This window comes from Pelophylax lessonae, assembly GCF_965119305.1.
Source record: "Pelophylax lessonae genome assembly, chromosome: 3".
Lineage (NCBI taxonomy): Eukaryota > Metazoa > Chordata > Amphibia > Anura > Ranidae > Pelophylax > Pelophylax lessonae.
Genome location: NC_138770.1, coordinates 331,647,029 through 331,674,509, shown reverse-complemented (window position 1 = coordinate 331,674,509; position 27,481 = coordinate 331,647,029).

Sequence of the window (27,481 nt, the reverse complement as noted above, 5' to 3'; positions counted from 1 at the left end):
CATCAGCCGTTAACCAGATGTAGTCGGACACCTGTCGGTCTAGGCATTCCCTGATGCTGGATCCGGAGGACAGCTGTCGATGGGTCGGCTGAAAGAATGATCTCATATCAGAAGTGACCAACACATCTTCAAACCGCCCTCTTCTTGTAGGCGCTGTTGGATTGGTCCCTGCAACTGTTTCTCTGTGAGTGGAAATTCCTCTGCCAGCTCACACAAAAGCAGAATGCAGCATTTCTCGAAGCAAGGCCTGGAAGTGCTGCATTCCGACAGCCCTCTGTGATGGTGGTAACATTTCTGCCATTTTTTGTTTGTATCGGGGGTCTAAGTATGTTGCCACCCAGTACTGGTCCTTGCCCTTTATGCTTTTTATAGGGGGTCCCTCTTAAAACACTGGAGCATGAAGGCCTCCATTTGCATTAAACTGGAAGCGGTGTAGTGGCCTGGCACCTGCTTATCATCCAGGATAATCTCGTCCTCATTCTCCTCCCCTCATCCACAGACAACACCAGGGATCCCAGAAAGGTTTAAAGCATGCTCTTCTTGCTCCTCCTTATCCACCCTTGCACCATCCTCCTCTGACTCCTCTTCAGACTCCTGTTGTTGACTTGTCTCAGATTGAGTAGCCCCCCCCTGGGAATTCATCCAGCATTGTGACTTCCTCATCTTCCTGCTCCTGCTCCTTGATGGCTTGATCAATGACACGACGCAATGCCCGCTTCACAAAGAAGGCGTAAGGTACGATGTCACTGATGGCGCCCTGGCTGCGACTGACCAGTTTGGTGAACTCATCAAATGGCCGCAGAAGTCTGCATGTATCACGCATGAGCAGCCACTGGCTCGGTGAAAAAAAAAACAAGCTCCCCAGAACCTGTCCTGCCGCAGAGTTCATACAGGTAGTCGTTAACTGCACGTTTCTGCTGCAGCAGCCTATCAAGCATATTCAAGGTTGAGTTCCATTGAGTTGGGCAGTCACAAATAAGACATCTGACAGGCAGGTTGTGTCGCCGCTGAATGTCAGCAAGGCGAGCCATAGCTTTGTAAGATCTTCTGAAATGGCCTGAGATTTTCCTGGCCTGCCGCAAGGCATCCTGGACCCCAGGGTATTTGACAATGAATCGCTGCACGATCAAGTTCAGGACGTGTGCCATTCATGGCACGTGTGTAATTTTGCCCTGTTTCAGCACGTTCAGCAGATTGGCACCATTGTCGCACACCACTTTACCAACTGTCAAATTGAGCGGTGTTAGCCACTGATCTGCCTGTGGATGCAAAGCTGAAAGGAGTGAAGAGCCAGTGTGGCTCTTGGCTTCCAGGCACAACAGACGAAGCACAGCATGGCAACGTCTCCCCTGGCATGTCGAATAGGTTCTGGGGATCTTGGGCGGTGCAGCGGAAGAGACGGTAGCAGCGGAAAAGGAGGCGTCAGCCAAGGAGGATGGAGTAGGAGGAGGAGAAGAAGAGGCAGGCCTGCATGCAAATACGGGTGCCACGGGTTACATGCTTGACTGCCATCAGAAGGTTCACTCAGTGGGCAGTAAAAGTTATACACCTTCTCTGTGTTTGCTAGACCAGATGTGTCTGTGGTCAGATGTATCTTGGCACTGACACTGTGTGCCAGAGATACTGTACGTTCACTTGCCGCTGAACATGACCATATAGCTCTGGGATGCCCTTCTGCGAGAAATATTTCCTTCCTAGGACCTTCCATTGTGGTGTTCCAATGGCCACAAATTTTCAAAAGGCCTCCGAGTCCACCAGTTTATATGGCAGGACGGTGAGAGCCTGTAGTGTGGGTTTGTGGGTTCTGACAGCATTGCTCCCACTGGGCTCGGTGATGGGAGTCCAGGTGCCTTCTTAAGGCGGTCGTCCCTAGGTGAGTGATGGGCTTACCGCGACTTATGCGTTGACTGCAAAGGCTGCAGTTGGCAACACTATTATCAGCAGTGGACACGTTAAAAAAAAAAAAGCCCACACTGCGAGCCACGTGCCGGCGTCCTGGGAGCACCAGATGTGACCATACATGGTTGATGGCTCGCTCCTGATACATTTGCAGTCTGCTCTCTCCCTCCTGTGCAATGCAAGTTCCTCCTACTTCTCCTCCCTATCTGCTTGTCCATCTCTCCCTCTGAACTCCCCTCCTCTTCCTCTCTTGTGGGCACCCATGTGACGTCCATAGACACGTCATTATCGACGTCACCTTCCCCACCACTAACATTAGAGATCTCGGAGTAGGCAGCAACAGCGGGGACCATCCTCCTTGGGCTGATCTGGGTACTGTCGTCAGACTGCTGAGTGGCAGCTGTTGCTACCTCCTCTTCCTGATCCGATGCCAAGAATGGCTGTGCATGGCAAATTTCTTGTGATGGATCGGAAAATAATTCCTGTGACTCAAGCGGAGGGTATATGGTGGTGGTGGTGTTGGTGGTGGTGTATTTGGGGGTGCACACAGCAGAGAGTGAAGAGGGTGCAGATAGAGAGGATGAGGAGGGTGCAGAAGAAGAAGGCTGAGTGAGCCACTCAACGAAGTCTGGTGTGTCCTTTGACATAATTGAATGCACCTTCTGCAACTTCCCACTTTGGCTCTGGCCTGGTGCTCCTGCCCTACCCCTACCACCCCTGTGGAAGGGCCTGCCTCTTCCTCTGCCTGTCATTTTTTTAAATTACCCTGTGACAAAAGTCTCTAGAGAAGCGCAGTATATTTGGAAGAAGGTATATAACACCCTGCTTCAATCTGTCATTTTGGGGGGCCACTGGTCTATCACACCAGTTATAAAAAAAAATTTCCAGTAACTTTTGTCACTGTGTGTAGCAGAGGTAATGCAGCAAAAGAGCCTACATTTCTGCAGTACCCAAATACACTATTATGAAAGTATATTGTTATATAACACCCCGCTTCAATCTGTCATTTTGGGGGGCCACTGGTATATCACACCAGTTATAATACTTTTTTCCAGTAACGTTTGTCACTGTGTGTAGCAGAGGGAATGCAGCAAAAGAGCCTACATTTCTGCAGTACCCAAATACACTATTATGAAAGTATATTGTTATATAACACCCCGCTTCAATCTGTCATTTTGGGGGGCCACTGGTATATCACACCAGTTATAATACTTTTTTCCAGTAACGTTTGTCACTGTGTGTAGCAGAGGGAATGCAGCAAAACAGAAAACAAAATTCTGCAGTACTCAAATACACTATTATGAAAGTATATATAACACCCCACTTCAATCTGTTGTTTTTGGGGGTCGACTGGAATATCCCACCAGTTGTAATACTTTTTTCTAATTGCGTTTGTCACTCTTTGTAGTTGTAGTATCGCTGTAGAACCGCTCACCAGTCACAATTCTGCACAAAACAAATCCACTATATGCTTTCTATATTAGAAAGTATATTATAAGTGTATTACACCCCTATATACTGCACACCAAACAATAGTACACCTATACCAGACCTTAAAAGGACTTTTGTGGACCTATCAGCTATCGATTTGTGCCACTAACAGTCTGTCCCTGCTCCACACAGCAACCTCTACCTACACTGACAAAAGACAGAATGTAAAATGGCAACCAGATCAGGTCTATTTATAAGGTAGGGGGTATGTACATGTGCTGAAATGTCTTAATTGGCTGCCCTGTACCACCTGACGAATGTGTCATGGGTCAAAGTTTTTCACAATGTAAAAGAATAAGGTGGTCGCGAATATCGCCATATGTTCGGCGAACAGCGAATGAGCAAAGTTCGCCGTGAACTGACCGCTGGGCGAACCGCAAGGCCATCTTTACTTAAGACTGTCATTGTTATGAGGAGTAGTAAAAGAGAGATTTTTTTTTTTGTAGAGGTGCACAGTATAAAGAGGAGTTTAAAGTGATTGTAAAGTCTTTTTTTTTCTTTTTTTTTTAATAAAAAACAAGTTCTACTTACCTGCTCTGTGTAATGGTTTTACACAGGGCAGCCCGGATCCTCCTCTTCTTGGGTCCCTCTTCTGTACACCTAGCTCCTCCCTCCTCTCTCTTTGCTATGGGGGCACCCACGTTGAGCCACAGCTCCCTGTGTCCATTTAGACATGGAGCCGCAACCCGGCCACACCCCTCTCTCCCCTGATAGGCTGGCTGACTTTGACAACAGCGGGAGCCAATCGCGCCATGCTGCTTTCTCAGCCAATAAGGAGGGGAGTCCCGGGCAGCTAAGACACTCCTGCAACATCGCTGGGTAAAGATGGGCTCAGGTAAGTATTAGGGAGGAGAGGGGTTTGCTACACACAGAAGGTTTTTTTTTTTAATTTTTTTTTTTTTATTTTTTGTATCGTAATGCATAGAATGAGAAAAAAACCTTCTGACTTTACAATCCCTTTAATTGTGTAATGAGCAAGTAAGGTTGATCACTTTTACACATACATCTAAAAATAATTGAGCAGACTGATACATTCCTTTTATATTTTATTTCGAGCGTAGTTATTACACCTGTGTAATAGTTAATCCACTGCGCTGTCCTAGACCTTTGCAAAAGAATTCACAATCAGTGCATAAAATTCACTATCAGTGATATAAAAAAATAAGCTGCTCCTGAAGATGCCTGATTGACAGGGTGAAATGCGTTGAATGGGACTTCCAGTGACATAATTTCTAGCCCGTAGAACACACGCCATGGCAGCGTTTCCCGGTCTAACAGCATTTTTTACATAACTTACATGTGATTGCAATGGTTGCATTTTAAAATGTTTTTTCTACTATGCGGGCTCCCTCTCTTGTTCCCTTGTTTGGTATCTGAGGCACACAAGTCGGCAAAGCAAAGTGTATCAGAATACTGAGAGAGAGGAGAGCAGTGGAGAAAAAAGAGAAGTGGAGGAGAAGCTGAAACATCCATGCCAAAACCCGGAAGGGTACTATCCACAAGCGTGCATTGACTGTTGTGCTGCAAAGCATGAGATCAAATGTATCTGGTGAGTGAGTAGAAGCACGGAGTTTTGCATTAAGCACTTAAAGCACTGACAAGTTAACTTGCATTGGAGCCCTTTTGTTTTTCATGAAGCACTTTATGTTGAAGAAGCAGAACTAATGATGAATTTAAAAATGTGGGACTAATAACACTTGCACAGTAGTAGTTTGTATATATTTTTTGTCACTGATAGTGAATTTTATGCGCTGATTGTGAATTATTTTGTAATGGTCTAAAGCAGCGCTGTGGATTAACTATTACATGTGTTACAAGCAGCCTACTCATGGTTATTTAGTGAACAGCAGCAGTCCTAAACAGAATAATATTGGAAGTACAGTTGGTGTCCTCTTCATAGGTTGATATACAGGCACTAAGTTATCACTTTTGGTTTAATTTTTAGTGACAGTGATGTGTGCAAAATAATATGTTTGTTACACCTGTGATCCCTAAACACTTATTTCTCTTTCTCACTTTAATTTTTTCTCCACCGTCCTAATTTTTTTCCAAAGTACAATACTTTGTACGTGCACATTACTATTTTCTAATGGAATGTATACCTAAACATGTATTTATTACAATAGCCATAGAATATGTATATTGTTTGTGGCAAGTCACAATCAGATTGTTGCAATGGGCTTGTATATTGTCTCCATTTTATTTATTTTTTTACATTTTCCTTCTTCTCTATTGAGTTTTTGAAGTACATGATTATTAGCTCCTTCAACAAGACACAATCAGAATGAGAGAAGGAAAGTAAGGGTAATATGATGAAGCTGTTACATAGGTGCCAAGGGCAAGCAGACTCTAGAGAGCCTTAGGAACTTCAATGTCTTCTGCTTTTTAACAGCCATGCAATGAGTTTCAAGTACATCAATATTATACTTTATTTTTGTTATGTTACATCATACAGCGATTCAGGGTCAAAATCACCAGAACATCCTTTTTTTTTGTAAGCACTGTGCAGTATCTGTACACAGAATTATTGGCCTTCATGAATAGAAAGTATGTTGTGTTTTTATTATTTGTAGCCATGATTTGTATGCAATGCACTTGTTACAATGTAGTATATTCCACACAACACTTTTACAAAACATCCATTGAATAGTGTTTATGATTTGTTTTGAGAGAATGGATTTTAGGAGACACATCTATCAAAATATGAAAAAACATCCCATTATTTTGTACACCAATACAATAATTTTTCATTGGTATTCGGTTTCTTCTCTCTAAATCTTTCAAAGATTGCATTAGTGATGTGTTATCTTTACTCAAGCTGGACAGTTTTTATTCTTTACGGCTTAGGTCTTACTTTAAATAAAATCCAGAACATAAATGATATGCCCAAGTAATATGTAGAAGTGACAGAGCGGGCATGATTTACTAAAGTAAATGAGCAATAATGATAAATTGTTGCAGGCAGGAATGTTTGGACACATAGCATTCAAGATTCCTCAAATGATCTAGAACACACTGCTGTTCCTAATTGGACATATGTTTCAAACAGAGTTGCTTTTTTACCTAATGATTATGAAAGGTTCTCTACTGAATGCCCAAATCAACATCTTTACTTTAACCACTTCAGCTCTCACACCTGTTTACCCTCTGTGGAACAGATCATATTTTTACCCTTTTGGGGGGAAAAAAGGAGTAAAAATCTGAAAAAAAAAAATGTTTTTTCAAGTTTGATCAGTAATATTTTAAACACAAGTACCATTACTGTACGGAAAACATATACACTGTGTATTTAATTCTGCTGCTTATTCTATTTACTGCAACATTAAAATTTACATTTTTGATACAAAGCATGTTAAAGTTATTTCATTTTTCTCATGATGCATCAGTAGTTTAACATTCTTACTGATTTAAATTAAAACAGATATACCCTAAACCACATATTTATAACAGTAAACCCTTAAAGATAACAATGTATATACATATAATATCTTTATTTCCAACAAATAATTTAAAATAGAAATGTGGAACAGGAGATGAAACTGTTAAACAGTGCAGAGGTTGATCTTCTGAAATTCATGAATTAAGTAGTAAAATAAGGGCATGTCCTGGTTAATTAAGAGTTAAAGCGGAGTTCCAGCCACAAAAACATTTTTTACCTAAAAATACCCCCCTAATCCTAAGCTATCCTCAATTACACTAACACTAACCCCACATTGCAGTACAGGACAGTAAATGAATTAAGAAATAATCTTAGCTTTAAAATTGATTGCGCAGTGCTGCCATCTACGGTGTGGGCATGTGAAGCTGCTGTGTACCCCGCTGTGTCCTTCCTGGTTTCAGCTACCCAGAATGGCGATCGCAATCTCGCGCATGCGCTGTAGATTAGATTGCGTTTGGCAATCAGAGTAGCGGCCGGCCATTCCCATTGCATCCTGGGATTGATGATGCTCATCTCCCAGGACGCAATGCAAAGGAGGAAGTGACTTTGGTGTCCGCATAAGGAGGAAGAGGAAGGAAGGTAAGTTAATTTGTCTGTCTCTCATATTTTTTTAACCGTAAACCCCTAACGATAACATATATGTGCTTTCTAATATATTTTTTTCCCAACAAATAATTTAAAATAGAAACATGGAATAGGAGATGAATCTGTTAAAATGTGTGCTTATACAGGTTAAACTTTTGAAATGAATGGGTTAAGTAGAAAAATAAGGGCATGTCCTGGTTAACCACTTCTGGACTGGAAGGTTTTACCCCCTTAATGACCAGATCAAAAAAATGAAGAGATTTCCAGTCACAACTTACCAACCAGCCAGCGACCAACTGAATTGACCTGTCTAACAGTATGCGTTAAAAACAGGGGTTTGGTTGCAAACGCATGCGTAAGCTGCAGGCCCCAACAAGGCACCCTGTGATCTGCAGTCCCTAACTGCAAATCTCTTTGTTTTTTTTTGATCTGCGTCTGCCCTTCTAGTGCTCCTTACCACTAAGACCAGTTATAGCCAGAGGCGGTGACCACTTTTTGCATTATTGATATCTATATTGAGCCAGGCAATGCACTGACACCTTTGCCGCCATTGTGCGATGTGCTGGGTGTTTAGTGTGACCCTGTGCCTTTAAGGAGGGGTGGGCTCCCTCTAGTCACCTGTCCTCTATCTATCCCATTAAATGCATGTGCTCTCATTGTAGAGACTCTTTAAATTGTAAAGTTAGGGACTGCAGATCACAGGGTGCCTTGTCGGGGCCTGCAGCTTACGCATGTATTTGCAAATGTGTGCAACAAACCCCTTTTTTTAACGCATACTGTTAGACAGGTCAATTTGGTTGGTCGCTCGCTGGTTGGTAAGTTGTGACTGGAAATCTCTTCCTTTTTTTTATCTGCATCCGCCCTTCCAGTGCTCCTTACCACTAAGACCAGTTATAGGTGAAAACGGTGACCCCTTAATGACCAGGCCATTTTTTGAGATTCAGCACTGCGTTACTTTAACAGACAATTGCCCAGTCGTGCGGCGCTGCACCAAAATGAAATTGATGTTCTTTTTTTTCCACAAATAGAGGTTTCTTTTGGTGGTATTTGATCACCTGTACAATTTTTATTTTTTGCGGTATAAACAAAAAAAGAGAGACAATTCTGAAAAAAATAAAAAACTATATTTTTCACATTCTGCTATATAACATTCCCAATAAAAAAAACTGTAAAAAAACAATTGTTTTCCTTATTTTAGGCCAATTTGTATTCTGCTACATATTTTTGGTAAAAAAATCCCAATGATTGATTTGCGCAAAAGTTATTGTGTTTACAAACTAGGGGAAAGATTTCTGTAATTTTTTATTAATTTTTTTTTTTTACTAGTAATGGCAGTGATCAGCGATTTTAATCGGGACTGCAACATTGCGGCAGACAGATTAGACCCCTAACTGACATTTTTTACATTTTTGGGGAGACCAGTGACATTACTACTGTATTCAGTGCTAAAAATATGCACTGTTACTATAACAATGCGACTGGCAGAAAAGGGGTTAACTGAGGGGTGATCAATGGGTTAAGTGTATGCTTATAGGGTGTTTTCTAACTGTGAGGGGGGATGGGCTTGTGGAATCAACACAGAGACCTAGGATCCTAAATAGGAGGATCACGTGCACTCTGTGCTGATTTCTGAGAGAACAACTGTCTGCTCGATTACAACAGCAGACCATCATTCTCTCTCCACGGGGAGTGATCGCAAGTACCCAGGGGCAATCGCAGCCACCTGTCCAATGATTCAACTGGCTAACAGGGGCATTAACATGCCTCCAGAAGAATGCGTGCGCCCCCAGGAGCGCTCCCGCGAACCGCCGCAGTATATCTGTGGCGGGCAGTCGGCAAGTGGTTCATTAAGGGCTAACTAACTCTCTTTGCACACAATAAACATTCCTCTGTGTTAGCTGCAGCTCTCTCTCTCTCAAAGATTGCTCTCTGTCAGGGAACGGGGGAGATAAGACAGCTATTGAGTTACTTTTGTTTTGGCTAACAAATGTCACACTGAATGATCATTGTGATTGGCTGTCAGAGTGATCATTCAATGAGGAAGGCTTTTGACTGGCTCCCAAACATAGTATTGGGAGCTTATGTTTCTACAGACACCAGGTCTCACAGAGCTGTGCATGGGAGGGAGCAGGGAAGATAAGAAACTTTGACAGTCTCCTGGATGTACAGGAGATGCCTTGTGTACAGAGGAGTAGGTTTTGTGCACATGCACATTAGGTGTTTAGCCTCAGTACAAGAGTCTCCTGCATTTAGATGCAATTGGAAGGTACAGGTGCACTGTACAATCTCCCTTCCTGTCCCAGCCTGCCAAAGTCTGACAGCTGCTGTGGCTGGATGAGTGACAAAAATGCTTGGTGCACCATCTATCCCCATGCAGACACAACAGCTGTCAGCCTCCGAAAGAGTTTGAAAGGCTGCTGGCAGTAGAGCTGGACAGTGCTTCTGTACCTTCCAACCACATCCGAACATTGGAGTCTCATTCACACTGGGCACTTGGATATATGTAAACCCTAACTTTGAACTTCCCTTATTTGCTCCCTTTGGGTATTTTAAACTTACCAATTAAAAATAATTATATATATATATATATATATATATATATATATATATATATTTGATAAGTGCAAAAAAATACCTGTTAAGTCAAAAATTCAGTAATGTTCTGCATTCTGTGCACAATTCTTATGTTATCTCAAGAACAGTTATCAGTTCACCCAATACTTAAACTTCAAAATGATTAACACTTTTATGCTGTGGCAATAGGAGAGTGTGGTCATATTTAAATTAGGGGGTGCCCAAGTTTAGTCAGGCCTAGGGCAGCACAAAACCTAAATACACCACTGCTTCTAGGAGAGTGATGGCGAAACCTTGGCACCCCAGATGTTTTGGAACTACATTTACAATGATGCTCAACTACACTGCAGAGTGCATGAGCATCATGGGTAATGTAGTTCCAAAACATCTGGAGTATCAAGGTTCCCCATCACTGTTCTAGAAGCATCTACAAATCTGTATCTGAGTAGATTAGCATAAAAAAAAAATTGACAGGGCTGTAGCTGACACAACTAAGTCCATAAAATGATGTGTGTTGCCAGTTCACAACAGTCCTAGAAAACCCTTGTCTCTTCCAGATCCCCCCTGGCAACACCTCCGAGATTTCAGGAATGCCGAGGAACATCTAGATGAAGTGGTTACCTCTGTAGCTCGAAGGGGACTTTTGCAATTCCAATATACCTGCTGCTTCCCCCACCTTGGGATAATGTTGTTAGTAGCCACATACCATCATCTATTACAAGATGTATTGAGATTCTTCTCATCACCACTTCTTAAATCCACATCTTTATGTTTTTTTGTTCTGATTTTGTATGCTCACCTCTTTGCCTCGGCTCTCTAACCAGGATACCCTATTTTCCCAGCCATGTGGGTCCATTACAAGGACCTCCAGCCCGACTGTTTCCTTTGCTCCATGGATATCCAAAAACTCCTACCCTGTTTATACATACTGTATAAGCCCACCTCTGACCCTCCCAGATGAGTCTTCTAGATCCAAACCTCTTAGTTCTCGCTTGACGTCTCTTTTCCTGGCCCAGCTACCTGGCCCAACCATATCCCCCCTGAATATGTTCGGAGTTACTATATTTCCACCCATCCCAGGTCAGTACCCCAGTTCAACCAGCCCTATCGATGGTGGCTAACATCCTCCGGCAGACCTATCTGGTAAGCCCCTTACTGTTAGGGTCCCTCTATACCAGAGTCCCTCTGCCTCCCTCTCACCTTACCTTTCTGCACCTTTTTCCAATATTCCTCACCACCCAACCCCCACCCCCCGTTCACCCTCTCCACCCCTTTTTTTTCCTTCCCCAAATCCCTCAGGTGTTTTTTCCCGGCGACCGACCCTACTTCTTTTCTGGAATGCCTAGAAGCCCCACTACTCTTTCTATCCCTGCTCTCGACCGTAAGTTCCTCTTCTTGAACATGTTACCATCTTACCTATACGTGTCTTTTCACGTTTTCACTACACAGTTTCGCGATCTATTTAGTCATTAGAAGATATGTTTCTATGGTTTTCTCTATGGTTTTCTAACAATGGACATAAGGCTCAACTTACCAGTTATTGTTTGGTTTCCTTTGTATCATTTTATTGTAACCTCATTATGGTCATGCATTATTGTTATTTTTCTTATACTATTTGTTCTGAAAAATGTTCTGTACATATTGTACAGATGAGTACAATGTACTTATCTCGGTCAGATGATTTTTGTGGGGAAAAAAAAAAAAAAAAGTCCTAAAAACTGACTGCATTTTGGGCTGATAAACAAATATTTTCTGTACTTGCAGGGTCTTTAAGAGATAAAACATGATGACATGTACATGTACAGACAAGCTGTTCTGCATATGTAAACAAACAATAGGAAAGGTGCGCTTCTATGGTGAAAGCTGACCACACCTATACGGCGAATTGCAGCTTCCACCAATTCAAGTACTCAAGTGCTTGTTATGTAAAAAAAAAAAAATATATATATATATATATATATATATATATATATATATATATATATATATATATATATATATATATATATATATATATATATATATATGTATGTATGTATGTAGAAAGTGGTGCGCTATTCAGGTGTGAAGGTAAGTAAATGCATAAAATCACATGAAATGGTGGGAATTTCAAAACAATAAATACATAAAAAAACAATAAATACAATCGGTGATCTTATAAATAAAATCTTCTATTTCCAGGTGCAGAGAAAATAAATTACATCGAAGATTGAAGAAAAAAGTTAAAAATGATGATGTAAAAAGAGTTCATCCACTAATAAGTTCACTTGTAGTGTGCTCTCACCTATAGAGCATTATATCAGTAGTTGAAAACATCTAAAAATCTTCATCCAGTAACCATGGTAGACTCATCTCAACAAGGTTCCCAAATATGTGAAAAAAAGGAAAACAATATAGTGTGATATAGTAACAATAAAAGTGATACAGCATGCCAAGAAAAGAAAAACAGAAAACACATCAATCAATCTGTGCAACAGATGTGTTTACAACAGCTGACCATCCTTCTTTCTCAGCGGGGAGCGATCGCGGGTGCCCGGAAGCAATCTCGGCTGCCGGCCCCATGCATCGCCCCCCCCCCAGCACCACGCACGCGACCGATGCATTGCCCAATCAGGGCTTAGAAAGCACTGTGCAGCGGGGCAAACTCCCGGTGAATGCCCTGCAAATTCTAGTGTTCGCCGAATGGGTATAGGTATAGATATTTAAAATATTAACAGTTAGTTACCTAAAATCCATAAGGGCTCTTTCACACGAGCGCTCCGATCAGATCCGCCTCTCAGTTTTTTAGGCGGTTCTGATCGGATGCTCCATGCATCCCTATGGGGCAGCGGATGTCAGCGGAGACATCTCTGCAGACACCCGCTGCCATCCGCATCTGATCCTGTCCCTGAAATCCGGACGGATGGAAACCCTATTTTCCATCCGTCTAGGGGATCGGATCGGATGGGATCGGATGAGAGCGGACGGTCGGTCTGCTCTCATCCGATTCCCCTATAGAGATGCATAGGGCTCTGACAACCCCCTCTCCACACACAGAGTGGAGAGGGAGCTGTCACCTTCCTGCTCAGCGGGAATCTGTGTTTACGATCCCCTGCTGAGCAGCACGGATCCCCCTACGGAGGCGGACTGTGTGAAAGAGCCCTAAGGATATCCATCTTTTTGTTTTAGTCAAGACTTAGCCAGTATACGTACATTCACACTTTGGCCCATACTTTTCAGAACAAACCACTGTTGCTTATTTTGCTTATATACATTGCACCCTGTGAGCTTCCTTCACACACATCACAAACACACAGTAAATTCAGTGATAACACAATTGCTGGTTCATGCACAGTTTTACACCAACATATGCACATATTCTTTAGCAAATTAGGCCCAAAATGTCAGAAACACATCATAGTGGAGAGGAATGAGACCCTGTACACTTTAGACAAGTGAATGTATTATGGTCAATAGACACAGCAGTGAGAAAAACAAATCTTACTTTTAGTTCATGCGAACAAGATCACACTGGCCTTTCCTATATCTGAATAATGCAAAGCAATTTAACCACTTTACGACTGCCCACCACAGATATACTGAGGCAGGCAGCCGCTCCTGGGCAAAGCAACATGGGCATATGTCGCTCCCTCTCAGGAGGCTAGGGGGAAGCTGATGAGTGTGTCAGGCGGCTCCGATTGCTGCCTGACACCCGCAATCGTTCCCCGCTGTGTTTACAGCCGACCGTTCTTCTCCCTGCAATGATCATGTAATCCTTCTATATAGGATCACATGTCTCTATGGTCATTTCAGAAGCCCCCCCCCCGCCCACAGTATCACAGAATCACTCCCCTAGTAGGCTCACATTTAACCCTTTGATCACCCATAATGTTAACCCCTTCCCTGCCAGTGTCATTATTACAGTAACAGTGCATATTTTTAGCACTGATTACTGTAGTAATGTGACTGGTCCCCCCAAAAGTGTTAAAAATATCAGTCAGGGGTCTGATCTGTCTGCCGCAATGTCGCAGTCCCGCAAAATATCGAATGCATACTCCCTTGGATAATCACTAAGCTCTTGTAAGAGCTTGTGTAAGAGCTTGTTCTTGTTCCTGTTTCACTCTCTGGGAAAGAGAAGGTCACCCACGGGAACCTGGAGTTGTCGTAGGTCCAGGGTGGGTAGGAGACGGTGAGACCCCAACTAAGCTGCGGCGGTTTGTGGGGTCTGACATTGTTATGGTGTCTGGTGGAGTGCTTGGAGCCCTCAGGAAGCTCTAGGAGCATCCGTCAATGGAGGTACCAGGTCGCTGTGCCCGTTGATCCGTTACACAATGGTACCCCCAAAAGTGTCAAAAATGTCAGTTAGCAGTCTGATCTGTCCGCCGCAATGTCGCAGTCCCGCAAAAAATTGCAGATTGCCGCCATTACTAGTAAAAAAATATACCAATAAAAATTACATAAATCTTTCCCGTAGTTAGTAGACACAATAACTTTTGCGCAAACCAATCAAAATACGCTTATTGTGATTTTTTTTTTTTTTTTTTACCAAAAATATATAGCAGAAAACCAGATTGGCCTAAATTTTGTAAAGAATTTTGATTTTTATTTAATTTTTTTTTGATAATGTCATATAGCAGAATGTGAAAAATGTTTTTTTTTTTTCAAAATTGTTGCTCTTTTCTTGTTTATAGCGCAAAAAAAAAAAATCGCACAGGTGATCAAACATCACCAAAAGAAAGCTCTATTTGTAGGGAAAAAAGGCATCAATTTTATTTGGGTACAGCGTCGCACGACCGCGCAATTGTCCGTTAAATTAACACAGTGCCGAATCACAAAATAGGGCCTGGTCATTAAGGGGGCAAATCCTTCCGGTCTTAAAGTGGTTAACACAATCTGGTGAAGATGGCATTAGAAACTAATTTTAGGTTCTCACTTAAAATATGTGCATCCAGAAAGGAAATAATAGTCAATTTAACCTAAAAACAGTTGACCTTAACCTCTTGCTTGTTTATTCCCTTATGATAGCACAACTACATTTTTCTCCATGAGATTACTTCTAATGCCTAGGCATGGCCACATGACTAAGGCACTCACCCAACACTTTGTCAAAGAACATGCTTACCTAAACTTAAACTCCCAAGAAATAGGGAGGATTTCCTGGATGGGGTCTGGTATGGATTTATGGGGGGATCCCACGCTGTTTTTTTTTTTTTTTTTTTTAATTTTGGTGTGGGGTCTCCAGTGGCTTATCATGAAATGAGTGGGCCTGGTTGCAAGATAAAAAGTGGGCCTCAGGCACTGAATTAAAAAAATGCTACACGTGACACAGTGGAATGTGGGTGTGGCTTAAATTGCACTTATGATTGGACGTGTTTAAAGGGGGTGTGGCTTAATAGAGTCTAAGATTACTTACATAGTAGTATGTGCAGAAGAGGAGTATGGAGTGAATGGTGGTGGATAGTATGTGCAGGAGAGGAGTGCAGATTGTATGGAGGTGGGTATTATATTCAGAAGAGGAGTGCGGAGTGTACAGTAGTGGGAAGTATGTGCAGAATGGTGTCAGTAGGGCAGTGGATGTTGTAATATCATCATGCACTGGATATACGAAAGCAACCATTTTGTTCAGAGCGGCCATGACAGGCAGACCAGATATACTCAGTGATATTTTCTCCCCCCTCTCCCCACCTCAATTAACTCAAAGAATGCAGGGGGCTGGACCCTTCAAAGGAACCGTTATCTCAGCACGGACAGGAAACCTGGCCACATGTTGTTCTTCTAGAACAGGCCGGTCGTAAAACTGAGCAAATCCATTAAGGCTGACCAGAATTGTGTCATAAATACCACGCAACCAAGCTGTTCATTAGAAAATTTAAAAATACACACACGATTCATAAATGCAGACAGGAACATGACACCTTAACAATAAGTATATATTTGGATGAGAAATGTCAGACTGATCGAATTAAGACCATGCATTACCACCCTATCACATATAGAATAGAAGATAGCGATAAGATATTCCCTGTGTGATAATATATCCATGTTTAGTATCTTTTGATGCAAATTTACATGCTGAATGATAAGCTAGCAGTTTAAAGAATGTAACCATTACATATTTCGAGATATTAAGAGTGGTATGACTCTGTCCACAAAGGAGGTCTTGATATCTGTCGTAAACCCAGGACAGCCCATTGCCCCTCTGTTTTAATTGGTCAGGGGTATCCGTCAACGCCCCTTTGATCCTAGAGAAAAGCTTGCTCAAACTTTGTTATCAGCAGTTCTCATGGTAACATCAAGAAGGAACATCTATCAAGTTTGAGAACCGATCACAACTGGTTCAGCTATTGAACTCTGAACTTTGATAACACTCAGGACATTGAATGCAAGTATCCTTACTTCTCAATGCTACCTAATTGCTGAATTATGTCTCTATTTCTTTGAAACACCTTGTTTCTGTAAATATTTTATTTGCACCAATTTTAACCTTTTTATTATTAAACTTTATGTTGAAAAGTGTTAATCTTGTCCCTAAGCTCTTAATGCAAATTAACAAAGAACCTGTCTCTTGAAGAGTGCTACTGTATAGAATAAATCCTCTGAACATTCCTGTATGTAGTGCGTGTTACAGATGGTAATCTATCACACAAACAAGCGGTTCTCTGTGTCCAATCGCTGTCCTCATTGAGGAGCTTCTGGATGAGGGGAGAGCAGGATGCTGACAGAGAATGCAAATACTGAGAGCGAGGCATTGAAGGAAAAATCTACCAGTCTCCTTAGGCGGATAGATTACCACAAGAGTTGTAGCGGAATTTCATCTTATCTGAGACCTGAGTACAGCATACCACTTACCAAGGCTATACTCCAAGGGGTCATCTGGTAAGTGTGTTGGACATCTGGTGGTGGATTTTCTTCTTTCCTTTTTGTTACCTCGCCACGAGAAGGCACCTTTTTGCACAGCACTGAGCACTTTATAAGTCACTGGACTATTTTCCGTTATTTGATACTGCATTTGCAATTTTGCACATAAGGACTGTTTTCAACACAAGTATAAGTTGTGAACAAGGGAAAGTGGTCCCTCCTTTTGAATAACACCTCAAGTTACTATATTGTATTTTGTTACTAATATTGCATCTGCGTTTTTGAACATAAGTGTTTATCGCCTATTTTATTATAGAGTTCATGCACTGTCACTTTTATATTTCGATACTTGCACTGTGCACTGTCACTTTTTTATTTTTATTTTACACTCTATTAAGAATATAATTATTTAGGTCGATTTTAAACAATTAATTTATTTGTGAGCGCTGTCCCCCTCCTTTTTTCAATAAGTGCGTAATTAGCCCGGTGACAATCGCTCTCAGCCTGCTGGCATCTAGATTGTGGTCCCGCAAGCTGGAAAATCTTTGTGCAGGGTGCAGCTGAGAGTGGCATTGTTACGCAAGTGAAGGCAGGGTGTGAGATTGGCTGGTCCTTGGTCACGAGTTAGTGAGAAGGGTAGGGATCTGATACCCGCCACCGTCACAGATTGTGTCAGTAGTTCTTTATTTTTATTTTTTTTTTATTATTTTTAAACAATTTTATATTTAGTATTTTTTTTTTTTTTAATTTTCCAAAATGCTTTTTGGGGGCCAGTGGATGGTGTCAGTTGGGCAGTAGAGCAATAGACACCATCAGCATTTTTTCTATTTAAATAATTTTTTTACAATTCCATTTTTTAAAATAATTTTTTACAATTTATTTTTATGTTCGTTTTTTCTCAATGATTGGGGTGGGAGGGTAGTAGACAGTGGCTTTGGTGAGCGATGTAATGAAGGTATTTCCCACTATTCTATTCCAAAAACACACACTGGACATTATATAAAATACTAATAAAGTGGATACTAGGATTTTACATACACTACAATAATATCAGCAATATCGGCAAGTTCTGGGCCGATACCGATATATCGATAAAAGTGAATATCGGCCCTCTGATAATCGGCTTTGCCGATAATCGGTCGATCCCTAGTCTGGAGTATGTAACATACAGAGTGCAGAGGTCAGGAGTGGGTAACATGCATAGTGAAGGGGTCAGGAGTGGGTAATGTTCATAGTTCAGGGGTCAGGAGAAGGTAACGTGCATAGTTCAGGGGTCAGAAGTGGGTAATGTGCATAGTCCAGGGGTCAGGAGTGGGTAACATGCATAGTGAAGGGGTCAGGAGTGGGTAATGTTCATAGTTCAGGGGTCAGGAGAAGGTAACGTGCATAGTTCAGGGGTCAGAAGTGGGTAATGTGCATAGTCCAGGGGTCAGGAGTGGGTAACGTGCATAGTTCAGTCATGAGTGGGCAATGTGCATAGTTCATGGGTCATGAGTGGGTAACGTGCATGGTTAAGGGGTCAGCAGTGGGTAACGTGTATAGTGCAGGGGTCAGGAGTGGGTAACGTTCATAGTTCGGGGGTCAGGAGTGGGTCAGGTGCATAGTTCAGGGGTCAGGATTCGGTAACGTGCATAGTTCAGGGGTCAGGAGTGGGTAACGTGCAAGCAAAGTTCAGGAGTCAGGAGTGGGTAACGTGCAAAGTTCAGGGGTCAGGAGTGGGTAACATGCATAGAATGCAGAGATCTGGAGTATGTAACCTACAGAGTCCAGGGGTCAGGAGGGGGTAACAGGCAAAGCCAGCAAATGGGGGTATACAAAAGTTATCCCCACATGTCACATTTTTGATGGCCAAAAACGACCCATACCTTTTTGATGGCCACCGCCTTGCAACTGTGTACAAACAATGTAGTTGCAGCGAGGTGGTGCAGATTTTTAAGGATTAAATCAGGAGGTGAGAAGGCAATATATTACTTCCCCACCATCTAGAACACACCCTCTGAAAAGTGATCCACTGTGGATTACTACTCAGTGGATGACACAAGCATACACTAATCCACATTGCAATCCAATATTGCACCTTAGATGTGTCACTTCAACCATGTGGTTAGTGCTGCAGCATCAAATATTACTTCAAGAGACTTATCAATAAAATAAATCAACGGAATAAAAACTACAGCAGGGAAAATTAATTTCACTCTCCAATGATGCGCTATCATCTATTAGTCATGTGCACTGACATCTTTTCCTGGTCTTCCTTACAGGTTCTGACTCTTCAGCCACTTGGATGGCCTGGCCAGATCATGATAATGTTACTTCCTTGCAAAAATTACACCATCACGGCACAGAGTAGTGCCATAAATGTACACTGAGTTTTGCATGCATGGCTCAGTGTACATAAAAGCTGACAGGGATCCCTGCTAAGGAATGTGAGGAATGTGACTAGGAACCATCATTTACGCCGAGCGCTGTTTGCTCTTATGCCTGTTTGACCACTCTGTGACAAGAGGGTCAAAAGTTCCGGTAAGAGGCTACGGATGTCAGCACAGGGTGTAACTCATCTCTCTCACTATTCACTGGTGATTGGCTGATTGGATCGGGTCCTTTCTTTCTACCTGCAGTTCTACTCCATTAGATTGTTCATGGACTGTATTACTGTGATAGATTGTTTAATATATTTCTGGCACAGCTCCTAATAATATACATCTACTAAAATAGTAGTAATACCAGCTAACAGAAATGGGGTCAGAATAATGCTCTGGAGATTGTTATTTAAAAGTAGTCTTACTGGAGTATTTTGGGGTGGGGTGGGGTGTGGCCACCCAAGGTGGATAAATTGTTTAAGTATTAAACTGCACCTAGGTTGCCCCCCTACTAGGAGAGATGCCTCGAATGCCGGAAGAGCATTCAGGAAATGTGTGCACACAAGTAGTACCACCAGTAGTGTAGCTCGTGGGTATAGGTTTTGGTAAAAAAATGAAGAGAGAAAACACCGCTCAGGTTAGTAAAAGTCCAGGATTCAAGGTGGGTGCTGAACCTCGGCTCGCCACCAGGAGGAGCATAAAAGAAGAAAATAGTCGCACACCACCACGGAATCCAATGAAGAAAAGTTCCTTTATTCACATAAGTGGTACAAGGTGCAGGGTAGGATAGTAGACACGTTTCACAACCTATTACATGGATTCCGTGGTGGTGTGCAACCATTTTCTTCTTTTATACAGGTTTTGGTAGATAGGGAATAAGAATAATAGGGAAAATATAAAACCTAGTGTCAGTTTAGGTTTGGGAACTCTCTTCAGCATACTTAGAGAAAACAATTTGATGTACATGATTTGCTTTGAAATTTTAAAGTGATAAATGCTTAATTTGATGCATGCAAATAGAATTGCTAAGTAGTTGTATTATGAGTCTCTGGAGGCTCTCAAGACGCAGAACCGTTTTATGGAAATGCAAGTGGGGAGCCAAAAGAGTCAGTATAACGTATTGTCTGTGTGCTCTGCTTTTAAGCGAAACAAAGCACGAGTGTGGTCAATAGGCTTCGTAGATGCTATTTCAGTGTCTCCTCCGGGCCACGCCATGCATGGAAGAGCACACAGAAATACATAGACCCACTTGCATAATCTGCTATTTTTGCTTTAAGGATGGGCAAGTCCCAAGGTAAGGGGATTAAGCCATCCTCTGTATTACCAAAGCCTGTGTGTAAAGTGTTAAGAATTAACAAACAAGAGCATAAGTTATTAAAAGATTGCTTAAGGCAACATCACTCTCGAAGTCACCACAGACAGTGCCGTCTGCTAGAAATGAAACATGATATTAATCTATGGGTGGACATTCTGGCGGGGTGGAGTGAAAGTATGGGATCCTCCAACCCGTTTCCCCCGTTACAGATCTAATGATGTGTTTCACATGAACATGATCAGAGGTTTATGTTTTGGGGAAAATAAGGTATTTCCTTTCTTTGGCCCTAATCCAGTTTGGGACATGAAGTTTGAGTCCCACAAACCCCTTTAAACAGCCACCCTCATACACTCCAGTGTATCCCAATCTATAAAGGGTACATGATTTGGATGAAATCATGAGATCATATAGGGCACGTCAGCAACGGCTAAAACTAGTTCCAGCTGCCCCTGGTGAGGCATAGACTGTTCAGTCTTGAGTTTCTGTAGCCCCTATAAGACAGATAGCTAGTCCGGATCCAGTTCACTCACCTTACTCATCCCAAGTTGATTCTGAACTTGTAATGGACATAATGAAGATGGAAGTTAACCCCCCCCCCCCCCTCATCCTCTGGTGCATTCAGGAGTTGCTCTAGTCCCAGCTCTTAAGCTGGATACACACTATCCAACTTTTGTGGTTAGATTTACTTCAGATTTACTTTTTCTATGTAGTGCAATGGCCTGCCAGATTGCATACAAATTGAAAGTGTTTAGGTTTGACCTCATATTATATGGTTTTGGTAAGTCTAAAGGAAAAAGTCTTCAGAAAATCTTATAGTGTGTATGGCCCATTACTCTGCGCAACCTGGGGTTCGGTGGCAGACAGCAGTTTACGCAGCAAGGACACAGGCAGTGGAAAAAGAGGAACTACATTTCAGTCTGACAGAGCTGAGATCCATCTGAAAGGAGAGCAATGCACACAGACACAGCTGATCCCTCTATACTGATGTCTGCTCCACAAGGTTTAGACCCATATCTTGTTATGAGTAATGATATTGTATTAAAACCAATAGACAGTCAAGAGTTAAATGACATTATAAAAATAGTCCTGATTCATGCTATAAACCAGGGGTCTTCAAACTGTGGTTGTTCAGGAACTACAATTCCCATCATGCCTAGTCATGTCTGTGAATATCAGAGTTTTACAATGCCTCATGGGTGTGTGGAGGGTCAACAGCTGGAGGGTCGTAGTTTGAGGATCCCTGCCATAAACCATCAGCTACCATTAGTGCAGAATGACATTATTATATTTTTGAATAAAATTGGGGATTCCCTTGCCCAGTGTGAATAATACGTTAAGATATTAGAAGCCCTCAAATTAACCACATTTTGTAAATGTACTGATGCTAGTACACCTATGACCCCAGGACTGGTCAGTATGTCCATAGATGATTGTGTGTTAGGACATATGGAGTGTTTCCTTCTTTGGCTGAGGACGTCACATGCTGTTCTCTAAGAACTTTTGGAAATTAAAGCCCCTTTGCAATTCTCTGTCTGTTAAGGATGATTTAGAGGAAGTACAGTGGTACACATGGGGATACAGGACATATTTGTAGAGTAGGTGCAGCAATTAATAAAATAACGCAGAAATACTTATACTGTTTTGTACTATTATTGAAACCTAAGGTTGGAATACCCCTTAGGGAAATGTTTATATATGTGTGTGTGTGTGTGTGTGTGTTTGTAATCTTACAGTATGTTTTTATTGCATGTTATGATTTGCCTGTGTTCTGTTCTCGCTACACGTTTGCCCCTGGCGTGTATGTAGCTCAACATACAGCTTAAACCTTGAATCCTAAAATAACCAGACTGTCTGTAACTTCTGATATTTATTAAAAGGAACAGATGGTGGTCATATAAGAATAGGATGTACACGGACACGGTGCATGGTGAATATAGAAATAAACAGATAAAACGAACATATAATAATTACATGAACATAAACAAATGTCCACTGGATATACAGTTGACAATCTTTAAGCATACCAGCAATGCTGCCTCAGAAGGATAAGGATTTCCTCTGAAACATGTGATGCAGGCTTAGCTGACTCCCATGTGGTGTGTCCTAATGGAGAATGTGAAAATAACTTGCAGTAGGAGGTGGAGCTAGTTCCCAGTGGTATAACAGGAAATATGTAATACCATAGAACACTGTCCATCAGTAGTCTTTTGCTAGAATGGCATCTTGTGGACAATGTTGTTATTGTAAGTCCAAAGATATTATTTTTCCTGAAAGGAGGGTCGGGAGCAAGTCTGGAAGGTTGGCCATTTTTTGTGTTTGTAGCATGCCACAAAGTTTGCGTGTTACTCATGCATCTCTTAGCTCCAACGATTCATAGGCCGGCAGCTCGTAAAGCACCCACTGTGAACAGTCTTCCTTGACGTTTGACGTGGAAGTGATGATGCGATACGATCAAGCAAGCAATGTGGTAGTGACCAGGAACTATTTGAGGGTTTCTCTCATCTGATTCTTTTTTTTTTTTCTTTTTTTTTTTATCTTTACATTTATTTCTATTTTTATTTTTTCCCTCCAATACCGTTTTTTCATGTAGATGTATACACACATTACCAATCTATTTTCCCCATGGCCATGTCAGTATTGTTTTTATGGGATTTATTCTTAGAAGTCCTCTTTTATGTAATACCATCATGTATTTTTATGTACTTTTATGGATTTCCTAGAGACATGTATCCCCAATTGTGTTTTTACTGAGATGACTTTCTTAGAGTCTTTTGGCTCCGCCCCCCCCACAGACAGATGTCTTTGCAATTAGTCCGGCAACAGGGTATAAATTCCCTGCCCCACCTGAGACACTCCCATCGCCTGACGAAGGAGCACGGATGCTCCGAACGCGTGAAACCCCTATTTTTCTCCTGCCAGGAAGTGATGTCATCAGGGATCAGAAGTCGGCAGCCGGAGCCCTGTTGTGCATGCTCCGCCGCGGCCAGTGACAACTAGCAGCCCCACAGCGGCTCGGCTATACCTCTGGAACCTCACCACCTTCTCCTATGACCACTATCCTGGAAGAGGAAGATGGATGACCCTAACAGTCTTTGTGTACCGGTCTCACCCAACCTCGGACAGTGAGTCACCAATTTTAACAGTGTTAAATAAACCTGTACTATACTAAGCTGGCGCCGCTCTCTCCTTTCTTGTCTTAGACGACCACCTACCCTCAATAGTCTATTTTGATCAAGAAATGGGTCAAGTTTTCTCAGGGCACTTTCACTAGTTATAGGTTTTCAATTCAAGATATAGTCAATCTCCTTAGCATAGGTTTCATGCTGTACAGTGCAGATAAGATCCTGGGACTGCTGGAGCTCCAATGCTGAACTGATCCTCTGACAATGATGACATCCCTTGCAGTCACAGCTGTTTGAGTCACCCTTGAAAGAACGAGCTATACGGATAAGACAATAAATAGCTCGAACCAGTTCTTTCCATCTTGAGAATCTGGTAAATCTGTTAGATTTAAGCTGGCAGCCTGAAGTTGCAGTCTGAAATGTTGAGATCTCAGGACGGATGTCAGTATCTGAGTCTGGATCTACTAGTTCAATAGTGTCCCTCTTAGGAATAGTCTATTCTGCATTGTACAAGAATGCAGGTCCTGTAAACCATGTTGTGTCTTTAAGGTTACATGCAGCAACAGCTCTTGTAGCATGGTCTGCAGGATTACAGTCAGTAGGTACATAGCGCCATTGTGTTGAATGAGTGGATCTCTCAATCCTCAACACTCTGTTGTTAACATAAACATAGAAACGTTTGGTCTCATTAGAGATGTAGCCTAGCACTACCTTGCTGTCGGTGTAGAGATGGATAACCTTGAGGTCAATGTCTGCGGTTATTAGTTCTGCTGGTTCAATGGCTAATACTGCAGCACATAGTTTTAACCTAGGTACAGTGTGCTCAGGGTATTGAGCTAGGTTTGCCTTGCCCATGACGAATCCTACGTGGCATCGTGCTGTAGTTTTGACAGTTCTTATGTAGGCCACGGCAGCTATTGCCTTGATAGAAGCATCACAGAATATGCAAAGGTTTTGGCTCTGTGTCTTTGTAGAAGGTACGGGAGAATATGGATGTGAAACATGGAGATCAGATAAGACTGATAGAGAGTTTCTTCACTCTATCCAAGAGTTCCTCTTATAAAGGGGTAGTGGGGAATCCCAGTCGGATGTTTCACAAATCAAATCTCTAAGTAGGGCTTTACCTTGAATTGCAACAGGTGCCGCAAATCCTAATGGATCGTATAGGCTATTGATTGTGGACAAGACACCTCTGCGAGTGAAGGGCCTTTCATCTACATTTAGTTGGAAGGTAAAGGTATCAGATTTCAAGTCCCAAAGTAGGCATAGACTGCGCCGTACAGGTAATGAGTCTGTACCTAGATCTAAGTCCTTTAGATCATTAGAATGAGCATTGCCACACGATTGTCATCTTTAGTTCTTCGAAAGACTGTGCACCCTAAATGGTCTTGGTCACTGTCACAGGCAAAGTTGTCACTAGTGGGGCTTGTGAAGGGACAAGACGAATGGGTGGTGTAGGCTGAATCCTTAACAAGGAAATGGTTGCGGCATGGCTGGAAAAGAGAGGGATGCCCATTCTCTAGGGTATTTGTGAGCATGTTGCTAATGGAGTTAGGTTTGTGCATGTTTCCTAGACAGACATCTCCTATCATGACCCATCCGAGGTCTAACCTCTGAGTGTAAGGGGTGTTATTGGGACCATTAATCTGAGCTCTTGATTTGTGGGCTTGTAAGATATCTCTTCCAAGGAGTAGTGTAATCTGAGCCTGAGGATCAAGTTCGGGTATCAGATGCGCTATGCATTTCAAGTGTGGGTGATGAGCAGCTACATCTGGTGTAGGAATTTCGGATCTATGGTCAGGGATCTGGTTGAATTCGATAGGAGTTGGCAAAGACAAGCGTTATTGTCCGTCGATGGACTCGACTTGGTAGCCAGATGCTCTCCTCCCAGCCGTCTCCACTATTCCTGCATGAGTTTTTAAGGAGTAGGGAATGCTGGGGCCTTTAATGCCGAAGATGTCAAAGAAGGTTGAGCTGGCAAATGACCTGTTACTTTGGTCATTCAGAATTGCGTGAAGATTAATAGCTTTGTCTTTTTGGCCTGCTAGGTAGACTCTGACTAGGCAAAAACTTTGGAGCAGGACCTACCACCACTACCTACCACTCCTTTGCAGACCTCTGTACATTGTGAAGTGATCTCTGATGTAGTTGTAGTGGTGTGCTCTCCCTTCCCGCCGTGCTCACTAGTGCACACGAGGGTGTGTTGTAAAGTCCATGGAGCTGGCCCAGGATGCAAACCTGTATTGTGATCTGAGCTGTCACAGTCTGTGCATTTTAAACTGACCTTACAGTCCTTGGTGAGATTTTGAAGAGCAGCACCTGTAGCAGATGTGGTTCTCCTTGAGGAAGACTTTGCGGTCCTGCTGGGTTTTCTCTCTGAAGGCTCTGCATTTTAGAAGAGGATGTGGCTTCCGATGCAAGGGGCACTGCTTACCAGGATCTTTGACCTTTGTCTCCCAGTTAGAGAAGCTGGCAGACCTGTGAAAAGAATCTCGAGGAGTCACGTTAGTTTTGTGTACTGCTACTGGAGGTTTGCGAGGATTAATTCCTGAAGTAACAGCACACGACAACGTAAAATCAAAATTTGGGTGATTTCTTGTTTTAGCTTGCTGGCACACAAAGTCCACAAAAACAGAAAAATGAGGGAATGGAAAATTGTGCTGTCTTTTTTAAATCGGGATCCATGTGTAATCCACTGCTCTTGCAAGTTATAGGGTAACTTTTGTACAATGGGGTTGACACCTCTGGCTGTGTCAAGGAATGCAAATCCCCCTCAGATTTACCTACTTGAAGTTCCTTTTACATGTCACTTAGCTCTCTAAGTTTCTGGTAGGCTTTGTTAGGTGTTTTGGGAAAGTTATCAAGTCTTTTGAATAATGCGCTTTGTACTGCTTCTGCTGAACCATAACACTCATCAAGTCTATCCCAGATCGTTTTAAGACCAATGTCTGGGTGGATTATATTTATTGTCCTGATTCGCCTGGCGTGCTTGACAGAGTAATTTCCAAGCCATTTGATCAGGAGGTCTATCTCTTCACTGCAAGACAAACCTAAGTCTCTAAAGACATTTTGAAAGGATGACCGCCAGGCTCCGTTTTTTTTTCAGGGCGGTCATTAAACTTTTCAAGTCCTTTGGTGACTAACTTGCGTCGTGCAAAGAACCTTGCAAAGTCTATGGTGGCTTGGTTAGCCTGCTGTGTGTTGCCATGGTGAGATGGCTGTGTGTAGTCATACCTTTTTGAGGGTGTCAAGCCGGCCTCTGTCTCACCGTTATAGATTGGACGTTGGTTCTGGAGGATGATTAGAAGGCTTTGTTATCTCACGTGTATGGAGTCTGTCATAGGAGGTGTCGCTTTGCATAGATTTCTCCCGTTTTCAGGCTTGAGGCTTGTCGCTGACTTGCGGCAGTGCAGCGTAGTGTCTTTGGCTTGTCTCTTTGACATAATCTTTGTCACCGTTTGGCTTAAAATGGTGATTGATGTAATCTGAAGTTAATTGTAGAGAATTTTGAGTTTCAGCTTCCGGGTCGAGAATATTGCTGTGTCTGCTGCGTTCACTTCTTGGGTATACAGCTAATTCTAAGGCCACTGCTTAGGCTATGGCGGCTGCTGCTTCCTTCTCTACAGTAAGTTTCTCTAGGGCTACTTCTAGGAGGTCTTTCTCTGCCTCGAACTGTGCCTCTTGCTGCACTTTCTTCAGCTTCACTTCCTCCTTTTTAATCTGCATTTATACACCAAAAGAAGAAAAGATGGTGCTTTGATAGGCCAGTAGGAAGGGAAGGATCACAACTAAGACACAATTATTTCATAAAAACAAATATTTATTACATCAAAAAATCTTTGATAAAATTACATGACCA